The sequence below is a fragment of the Oenanthe melanoleuca genome, unplaced genomic scaffold (genome assembly GCF_029582105.1).
Source record: "Oenanthe melanoleuca isolate GR-GAL-2019-014 unplaced genomic scaffold, OMel1.0 S112, whole genome shotgun sequence".
NCBI lineage: Eukaryota > Metazoa > Chordata > Aves > Passeriformes > Muscicapidae > Oenanthe > Oenanthe melanoleuca.
The window spans coordinates 37,532-48,530 of record NW_026612761.1 but is presented as its reverse complement, the minus strand read 5'-3'; the positions used below and the strand labels follow the sequence as shown (position 1 = coordinate 48,530).

The 10,999-nt window shown below is 39.8% G+C and overlaps 1 long non-coding RNA gene across 1 annotated transcript in view; it reads right to left on the bottom strand.

Moving 5' to 3' along the window:
- Positions 1-3,008: 3,008 nt before the first annotated feature.
- LOC130266632 (uncharacterized) overlaps positions 3,009-10,999 on the bottom strand; it is a 30,631-nt gene continuing 22,640 nt past the window's right edge. Inside the window, exons 3-4 of the long non-coding RNA XR_008842930.1 lie at positions 5,978-6,146; positions 3,009-3,104 (exon numbers count right to left, since the gene is read on the bottom strand). This is a non-coding gene — a long non-coding RNA (uncharacterized LOC130266632). The remainder of the gene's footprint in view (positions 3,105-5,977; positions 6,147-10,999) is intronic.

Genomic DNA, 10,999 nt, shown 5'->3' with positions numbered 1-10,999 from the left:
ACAGAAGGAAATACATTTAAGCCAGCAGCATCATGCCCAAGCAGGTGAGAAGAGTTTCAAAAGAGGCCATGCTCTGGAATTCTTATCCAGGAAATACAGATAAGAAGTGCTTAACAATTACTTGTAGTGGATTTGCCTTTTCCTTGCCAAAAATAAAATTATGTAGCAGTATGGATTGTTATAACTTCTGAGAGGTAAAATTATGTTGAAAACCAGTTCTCACAGTAATACTAATGAACATACCTCAGTAAGAATGAAAAAAAAATGAAAAATTAAATCAAATACTCATTCAGGGCTAATAATACTTTGGGAAAACTTCCCATTGTAGGACAAAACCCAGGTCACTATGGATTAAGAGAGAACTGAGTTCAAGGCAGTGCACTGGTCTACATCCCCTTGTTTGTCTCCTGCTGCTTCTTTGATTCATTCTCATTTGTTTGATCTCAGCATTCAGTGTTTTCTGGTTAGCCCTCTCCGTAGCTGGTTCAACAGCTGCTGCTCCTTCTAGGGTTGCTGAGTGCCTCCTCTGTACTCAAAATCTGTACTTCCTTTTCTTACTGAGGACTGGAGTGAATTTTAGAAAGGGTACTGTGGAGCCCTCCACTGTGTGTCAGCACAGTGCAAGTTAAACAAGCATGTGTTCCCCATTGAACATTTGGCTCTTCTTATCCCAACTGAAATATTCCCACCCCATCCTCACATGCCCTGTGAATCTATCTGAAATAAAAGCATGTGAACATCTTAAATTTCCCATTCTTCTTAGCTACATCTGATTTTTTTTTTTTTTTTTTTTTTTTTTTTTTTTTTTTTTTTTTTTTTTTTTTTGCTAGCCCAACAATCCAGAGGCAAAACTAGAGGAAAGCAGCAAAAGTCCCAAGATGATTCTGGGCTGCCCAGCAAGCCAAGCCAACACAATCCTTCACAGGCTTCACGCATCCCATGGACCAGCCAGTACAGAAAGCAGGTATCCCACAACTGGAATAGTGAAATCACAATTGGATAGTGGAATCACTACACACTTGGTCCAGTTAGGAATGAGAAGTTACCCTGTCTGGGCCACCAAAATGCTACAAATGCTGTCTGAGATTCCTTCTTACTCTAAATTCTTCATCAGTAGAAGTGGAAAGGGAGAAACCAACTCTCCAGAGCACACCTTTAAATTTCTTAGGGAATTTTAAAGAACAGATCCCACCAACTGCAATATTTACTCTCTGCAATCACTTGACACAGGAAAATTCACAAATACAGGTAGAATTCTAGAGGAGAAATACTGTATCATTGCAGATATAGACTATAAAACAACATTATGGAAAAGAAATGAACTCTGGAAACATTACATTCCCACCAGCAGACGCACATTCACAGCCTAATGCTGATAGGACAATTTTCATGTACTCTTGCTCCTTTTTCACGTAGCAGTGCACACTCCAGTGCCTGCCTCCTTCTCTCCAGCTGGTCTAAGGCAGTAAAGGGTCACCAGTACTGTTATCTTTCAGTTCCTGGAGGCTCCCTGCTCTGGCAAAATGCCACACTTCCTGAGCAGCTCTGTCTTGCCCTAGAAGCTGAAGAAATATTCCCTAGTTGAACTGTTAAACTTTCATTTCCTATCTGATTTTGTATCAGCATGAGCAGCACTTTAAAGTCTATTTTGGTGTTTGCTGGTTTTTTCTTTAAATCTTGGATGGATCCTACTTTGGATTGAAAGCTAGAAATGATCATGAACTTGATGAATTCGTTGGTATAGCAAATGTAAGCTTTTTAAAACAAAGATTTTGAGATTTTCCTTCTATTAAACTGTAGAAGGTAATTAACAGTGAAGTGTAAACAGTTAGCAAATGTGAATGCAACAGAAAAGGCTGTTTGACTCTCTTTTATTCCAAATGAAATGGAAAAGAGGAGGAGTAATAACTATCTTAAAGGAACTTGTCACTTTGTGTTGTTTGCACTTATCTTTCACATCTTGTTCTTTCACAGCCTATTAGATGCTGGAGGAGAAGCTGCCTTCTTCAACTTCCTGCAGTAATTCAGACCAAACCATGTCACCCAGAGCTGTATTTTTATCTTCTTAAATACTGAACTTTTCACTGGTTGGGGGTTGGGGAGGTTTTTAAATTGTTCTCAGTATGACTTCTCAAACAATTTCTAAAAGTTGTAAGTAATTTCTGCTCCCCATCTTACCAGAAAACTGGTCCTGGTTTCCTTCACTCTTGATGTTGCTGTTACTGACACCTTTCAGCACCTCTAATAATCTGATGGCTTATCTCATTAAAGAATTGCAATTAGAATATAATGACAATCACCTCATCTCCATCACCACTACTGGTTAAAAAAAGCAGCCTGTTAATCAATATTCATGCACAGAGAAGAACAAATATACCCTAAAATTTTTCTGGACACAATGCCACCTGGAGTGTTTTCCTAGAGTTTTTTGAATTTTAGATTGTTTCTCTCAAATTCACTTGCTCTAATCCAATTTTGTATTGAGATGCTGCATTGAGGGGGTCCTGCCACCTGCTCCCTTCACCCATGGAGAAGCTGCAGCTGGAGAGCCAGAGTGTTTCTGGCTCTGAGTTTCTGATCTGAGCCCTTGGTAACTTCAGTCCTCAGCTGATCTATCCCTAACACACCGTCCCGTGTCACGTAGGCACATGCAGTGTGAGACCATTTCCTTCCCCTGCCTCACCCTGGAGCTGAATGGGTGGGATGTAAACAGCAGGTGGGAAGAGGCTGTGGTCTCCCTGAGGAGTAACTGCTTGACTGGTCCTGCAGCAGCTGCCACAAGACACCCAGACACACAGCCAGCCACGGGAAATGGGGACTCACTCACTGATGAAAAAACTTACTTTGAAATGCTGAATGACTCAAAACTGGTCTGTCTACAGTAGCTGTACATTTTCATCTGTAAGTTTTGTGCATCTCTGTAGGGGCTTTGGCTTGTCCTAAGTGGTAATGCCAACAATATATTCTGTTTCCTACAAGCTGGAGTCATTGAGAAAAGTTACCTTCCTGTGCCACTTCATTGTTAAAAGTTCTGAATCACAATGTTCCTCTGTGAAAGCAGTTTCCCTCTCACCAAAAAGCTGGGTCATGAGAAATACAGACACCTGTATAACAAAACAAAACAAAAAAATCCATTGAGGGCAGTAGGAATCCAACTTTTAGCATGAAAGAGCTTTGACTTAGTTGCTTAGGGCTGCATCTCAACCTCACTTTCACAGTGCTCTCCCTTCTTTTACAGGTCACAAGAGGCATGGTGCACACACATGTGCAGGTGGAAGCCTGGTCAGTCACAACTGGAGCTACTGGTATCACAGCCTCAATAACAGAGCAGATCAATAAGTTGCACTTCTACTGTTCTTGTCTGTCTTCGAGGAGTCATGAAGAGGAGGGATAGGAGTTGTCAGTCCTCTATTTGCTGCCCCACAGTGTTGTTTTTCATGAAACTTTGTTCTCAAATATTTGATTTTGCTTTCCTTATAAAAATATGGTCAAAGGAATTGTCTGTTAGCACCTGGCATAGTCAGTGGACAGATTCTAAATATCCTGGAGTGGTTTTGTTTGTCAAATTTTTGGGCTAGGGAGAATTGTATGAATCAGCTTTTCCATCAATATAATTTGCCACATCTTCTGGAACCACTCAGTGAGTGTGGGCACATGGGTTGATTTCCACACTGCTGCTATTGTTTTTCAGGTTTTCTCTGATTCTTTACTTGCAACTGAAGGCCACATGCCTAGAGAACAGAAAGAAGAAATTGAACCAAAGACCAGGCACACAAGCCATCTCTCACAAGATTTTTCAGGTTTTTCCTGCTGATTTTTTCCCTGTCAAGTTGCATACTCAAGTGTGCCATTGATTTTTTTTTTTTTTTTTTTTTTTTTGCACATAGGGTATTCTCTGGTCTTAGTTAACCAGCTCCTTAGGGAGCCAGTTTTATTCAAAATACAAAGCAGACACTACTATGACAGCCAAATATATTGTCTCAGAGAAGTAGCAAATAAATAGATCCCATTTGTCTTCAGGTTAATTTGGAAGATGAGGATATGCAGCAGAAAACACATCAAGTCCTATTGCAGGCTCTTGGGAAAGTTATGTTATATTAACCCAGCTCCATCTGCAGCTCTGGAACTTGAGAGCAGCAGCAGAAATGGCCAAGTAGCTTCCAGCTGAGTAAGCACACATTTTATACAGCAGCTTGTTTTAATAAAGCATTGTTCTCTCTTATATTGAGGGTCCTAGGGCTGTAAGCAAAATCAAAAAAGTCTGTGGAAAGTTTAAAACTCAAGAAGAATAATCATATTTATGACTGTTAGAATTTACCAACAATGCAAACAAAGGCACTTAAAATGGAAATCTGCCTGTCTCATGCTGAAGCATCACAAATGAAACAAAATACCAAACAACTTTTCAGTCTGACTAAGATATCTGCTCATTCTACCTCCTAGCCCATCTCTGAGGATAGCATTAAATAGTGAATAAGTTGAATTTTAGTCTGCAGCTGAGGTGCAAGTTTAAGGATATATGAAAAAGATTTAAGTATTATTAAGAGAAAAGACCATACACAAAACTTCTTTTGTATTTCCATGAGAAATGTAAATTAAAAGCTTCAAAAATCTTCTGGAAACATCCAAATGCAAGGAAGATTGAAACCACATGTGTTGTGGGCATTGCCATAAGTCAAGGATGCTTCTGAACACATGTAATGGCTATCCTCATTAGCCTTGATGAGATGAAGAGCATCAGAGAAGTTCACAAAAGCCCAATCAGTGGCATTTGTGCTGCACAGATGACATGTGCCATAAAGAGTTCAGCCTTGGGAAAGGCTTGTGTTGTGAACCTTTAGTGTTAGACCAAAGGACAAAGGCTCCAGCCTAGGTGGCTGTGGTGACTCAGGCACATTTACAACATTGGCCTGGTCTGTACATCACATGCTCATTTTTCCATTCTCCATATCCCTGTGCTAGAGGACATAGGAGGTTGATACCAGTCTGAATTTAGAGCTGCACTAGATCAGTCTTGTTTCCAAAACACACCAACTTCTGTCTATCTGTACTTTTTAAAACAGCACAAGGTTTTCCCCATGCTTTGCACGGATTTTTGTACGTTGGTAATTCTTAACATTTTTAAGCCTATCTGCCACATTTTTTCTCCCCCTGGTGAACTCCAGAAATGAGAGGATGGCTGCTCTGCAGGGAAGGCACGGGGAGCTGATGGCAGGAGGCCGCGCTCTCTCGCAATGACTGTTCCCAGGGAAATCAACAGCCTGCACTTCTCCTGCAGGCTAGATGCAATGCTGCAGTGGAGTGCATAGCACCTTGCAGCCACCCTAGCCCAAGCTGGGGCCTCCCGTCAGATTTTATGGGCAGAAGAGGGTTGGGTCTGGCCGATAATTTGGGAAAAAGATGAGAGGGGAAACCCCCAGCACAGCAGGAACTGATGTTAGTGAAACAATAGCTGGAACTCTGACTCATTGCTGAAGCAATGTCCAAACATGAGCATCAGAGGACATGCTGTACTGCAGAAAGAGCCAGCTTCTGGATAAGCTGCACACCAGGAGACCTAAAAAATTCTTAATTTTAAAAAAGTTAAAAATCCCTCTACATATTTTTCAAGAGTGAGATCATTATTCCCCAGGTGGTTTTAGATTTGGTAAATACATTTTGCCAGACTCCAGCAATTTTAACTGGATTTTAGCCTGTTCTTTGCTTTTCTGTTTTCTACAGTGGTAGAGCACTGCACCATAAGCAGTATTAACAAGTTTCTGCATTCACTTACCATATAGTAAATGAGTGCTTAAAAACATTTCCTGACTTAAGCTGTATGATCATGCAGAAAGTTTGAAAAGTCTGCTGAGTTCAAGAGCTCTTGGATTTGTTGAAATGCCATAAAGGAATGCTCTGTTTGAGGCAGGCAGACAGTCTGATTATGTGCATAGCATGATCACAAAGCCAGAGGGAAAACAGAAAAAACTGAGCTCACCTGCTTGCCTAAGGCAAATCTTTTTGTTTCTTAATCCAGCTCTTGCTCTCACTACTTGAATGAAATCATACTTGGAGAAAGCTTGTCCTCTAGGTCAGAGGTGCAGTCACAAGACTGCCTTTTCTCTCTTGCCACGGGTTTTGCATTTCAGGAGTTGATGAAATAATTCCTGCATAAGGTAAACAGTACTCAGTTCAGCTGAATAGAACAGATTTACCCAAGATTTCAAGTGAGCACTAAGAAATGTAAGTAGTTTAGGCAACAAACTCAGTTTCAGAGGAAGATATTCACTGCAGATTCTTCAGAATGAAAGCACCAGCTGAGTCAAACCATTTCAAAACCAGAATATTATATATGATCAGCTTAATAAATGGAAAAAATGTGTAAATCTGCTCCTTCTAGAGTATTATGAAATGGCATTACATAGGAGATTGATTTCCAGAGCTCCCCAGAGTACGCCCTCTTTTCCTGATGCACATGTCTAAGTACCATTAACACAGTTACCAGGGGGACAATATACATGTCAGTATAAAGTACATGATCAGAACCTTCTGAATTACAACTCCCTAATTAGTGTCCCTGTGTCAATTATCCCATTCAGGATGTCAAATATTTCATGAGGATTAAATTTCAAAATACACAGTCTCTCTGATATATAAAATCCCAAAAGGCTGCTCAAACATATATCAGTGTTATTACATCACATACAGCAGGTGAAAGATTAAACAGTCTGCTACACAGATCTAAAATTTTAAAGCTACCATGCTTTTGGTACCATTTAATCTGGCTCTGCAGTTGCATCCACATACTTTTACTTGTGGGGATATGTCCTGTGCCAAACAGGAGAAAAAAAAATTAAAAAAAAAGACTCAGGTTTTCAGTCAACATTTTCTTTTCCAAAATAGTGCCAGCACTGTAATTCAATACCCAAATTGAACCTCTCTGACCCCTCTGTCCAAAAAGAAAGGGCAGGAGAGAAGGAGAGGAAGAAAGAGGCTCTACAGTGCCAACATCTGAGAAGTCTTTGCTTTGTTGCTTTCTCTTTGCTGCCAGGAATGTGTGCAGCTGGCATGTGAGCATTCCCAGTGAGAAGCATGTAGGCTTTCAGATTAAATCTAACTTCCTCTAAGAAATCTAGTAACACATTAATATTCAAGTTTTAAAACAAACTTTGCCTCCATCTGTTAGAGGAAGTAGATCTCCAGGTGAGCAAAATAACATTGGGCTGATTCTGCAGGGCAAAGGAACACACCTAAATTAAAATCTCTCTGTAGTCCCCAAACTGAAGTGTTTCCAGAATGAAGATGAACTGGTGAATTAAGACCTAAAATATTTTACACCAAGGACAGTTCTAATGCCTAAAATTTGAAATTTTTTTGAAGTTTAATGTTTGGTTTAACTTGTTAACCTTTCCCTGTCACTTTTCCACAGATGTCTTGATCAAAAAGTGGTTACACAAAAATGCTCTAATGAGCAAATTTACTGACTGAAACCAGAACAAAGAATCTTAATTGACTATTCAAGCAAATGCACAGAAAGCAACTTTTGAGGTTATAATTGTAAATATTGTGTCAGAAACTCAGCCCCCACAATGACACTCATCTATTTCAGATAGAAGCAAATACCACAAGCCTAATCTGCTCATTGTCATTAGAGCACACAATAGACTTCTCTTGGACAAGCAACAACCCAAATATTAGTTCCAGAAATAATTAAGCAAATAATTTAAAATATCAAAGGAAAGAGAATCATGTATGGGTACATAGAGGCAAAATATAGCAAATAAGTTGTCTGTTACAAAGAAATATCCAGTTACAGTCAAGGGTTTCTTGTACATCATTTGTGCTGCAATAGCATATTGAAATATACTAAGACAAGAGATTAGAAAGAGCCAAATGTTGTGAAAATTCAATACTCTAAACTGGAGCATCTTTTAAGATCTCAGGCCAGACTTCAGAAGAGGAGAAATTAAGAAAAAAAAAATAAACCAGAATGCCTCAAAAAAGAAGAGCTTTACACATCCATGAGCTACATTTTGCCAAGCAATTTCAAGGATATTTCAAAGTCTAAAGTAAAACTCCTGCTCTCAATGCTCTGTGTAAGCAGGAAGTCCCTTTATCCCACCCCTGTGGGAGTGTGAACCACTGAAGACAAGGACTCTCATTAGGCACACCAGAGCAAAAAGTGCAGTGTGGCACCTCCCTGTGCTCTCATCCCAAAGCAGACCCTGGACACAATTCCAACACAAATAACACCAGCAGCCATTGACAACAAAGTATTTTCCCATTAAAATTGATCTCTTTTCCAGATTATACTTTTTTTACATTTGCTATTTCATACCAACTCTATTAATAAAGACAGCCATCATTTTCATCCTGTATTATCCTTTGCAGTGGTGCCTAAATTCACCATTCATCAGTGTGTACTGTGCTTTAATAAGCCAGGGTCAACCTAATTTCCTCCTCCCAGTGCTCTCTCCCCACAACTTCTTCACGTGTTTCAGCTTTACTTTGAAGTGACTTCCTTGCCTGGCATGCTAAAATCCAGAAACAGAGTGCCTATCATTATGGCTGCAGTTCATGCCCTGACTAGTCACAGCAGAAGGAGAATTAGACTATAATCTCCTAAACAATGTAGAATCTGTAAATCAAAACCAGCCAGCTCTTTTTGGCATGTAGATCAATGAACCCATGTGGGGGTATGAAAATCCAAGAAACTCTTCTGAGGTAAAGTCAGCCTCAGTGTATGAATTTGTTCAGCTTGGATTTTTTTTCCCTCCTCTTTCCCTTTGTGCCCTCAAAAGAAGCGTTCAGAAAACAGTTTTTATTGCATCCTGGAAAACAGCAGCTTCTGCTGGATCAGAGGACACAACAGGCACACACAAGTTTAGAATACAAGCAGTACAGAGATTCAAAACAATCTACCTTCAGTGCTACCCCACCTAGTCTTGATGGTAAGGATGTTTGCATTTCTTTGCTCTAAATATAAAAACAAACAACAGTGGTTGTTCTAATCAAAGGAGTATTAACACGTTGCCAAGAAAATTTACAATATATTAAAACATTTATACAAACCCTAGAGTTATTTCACTGAAGAAACACAAGCTACCATAGCCATGCACAAAAAATATTTGGACGGTCAGAGGAATGGACTTGAGCCTGATAGAGTAACATACAGGTTTTTTGCATGGGATAGTAATTTCCACAACACAACATGTGCATAATGGGTTTCTACTTGCAGAAGTGAAGCCCTATTGTGCTGATATGTCATCATGCACAGAACTGGGACAGCACAAGTCCCACTGACACTTTACAATGTCAGCTAATTAAAACCTCACAGGTGTACAGGGAGCTCCCTTGCAGTTGCACAAGGGAGCCTGAAAATAATGCTCCAAGTAAGTGCCCATACAGACCAAATTTTTCCTTATCTGTCCTAACGAAAGATGTTGAATCAAAGGCTTATGGAAAAGAGATTTAAAGTAAAAATTTTTCTCTGCAGTCCTCTTTGTTTGGTCAGCTTTGATGTCTGCCATGTTCCTCAGAGTTTCTGGGCTTTTCCCTAATGGCTGCAATGCTCCATGAATGGAGAAGGTGACAGAGGCCGATCTGCTGACCACATACACCCAATATGTGCTTCCTAAGTCTTCCTCTTAGTGACATTTCCAAAATGGAAAATTAACAACTACCACAAACAAAAAAATCTGTAATCCTAACTCCTCTTTCCACTCAATTTTTCATGCCAGTGTGGACCAGTGTGGAAGGAGAGTTCCTCCAGAGTATCAGCTTCAGTAGATGGGGACACACGGGATAGCGTGAAACACTTGGAGGGCCAGGTTTAAACATGTAACCTGAAACACTGGAAACTAGAACTCACTGTGGGTCTTAGCAACAAAATCAACAATATAGGCAGCCCATGACATGTGATCACCAAAGCAGGAGCAAGGTTGCTTAAATATAGCCTCTGTAGGTATTAGAATATTTCTGAGAAGTACACATCAAGTGCGAGACAGATGCTACTAATAAGTAGAGCTTTAGACATTTATTTTTGTATTTAAATATCCAGCTATATTTATCTGAAAGACTTAACCATACCATTCTTGACAGAAAGGTATGCAAGTTACTTACTGCTGTCTAGACAAAAAGATTTAAAACTGGAAAAGATAAAACCTTTGTAAAGGAGCATGGAAAAGCGCTTTAAGAATTCATGAGAAGTGCAGTATCTCTGCATTTGAGTCCCCAGAGCTCTGGTTTTAAGAGCTTTCTCTGTTGGGGAATTTAGTATATTCACTATTTCATAAACAGTTTCCTAATGCTTGTTCTTGAGCCTAAATTGTTTGGGTTTAGGGGCAGAGGTTAGTAAGTTATGAAAACTCTAGAAACTGGGAAAATCAATCAGTCTTACAGGCAGGAGTGTTGTCTGATGATCATCTGACACTTTTGAAGTTGTGGCCACGGTGTGGTGAACCACTTCAAACTAGGATATAAAGATATGAATCATCTACAGTGAGTAAGCTGTCCCACTTCCAAATTTCCTGAAAAAAAAAATCCAGACTACCTGGACACTCACCCTAAGTGTTTGGACAGCTTTAAACGATCCTGTGACCTCAGTGAAGAAAATGTTCTTGAAATGAGTTACATGTTTCACCTCTATTTATAGCATAACCATAAACCAGACCTGCTAAACAGAGGTTTCCCAATCTCTGCTACAGATATTTGGTACCATGTGGTGTATAAAGCTGGAAGGAAGTAGCACACAAAAGAGTTACCACAGACTTCAAGGAGCAGAAAGGTATGAAGAATTTCACAAGCTTCCCTAAATATTCAGAAACCAATATTTTTTTTGGACAGTGCAAATATTTCTCCACCACTACTCCCTTTAAGCATTTACTCACCAGCCTAAACAAACAGAATGAGAGCAGTGTTCAAGTAGTACTCCAGAACATCAAGTCCCTATCATGAGAGCTATGGACAGACACAGGAATGAAATCGATACAGTTCATCCCTTGATCACCCCATTGCATTG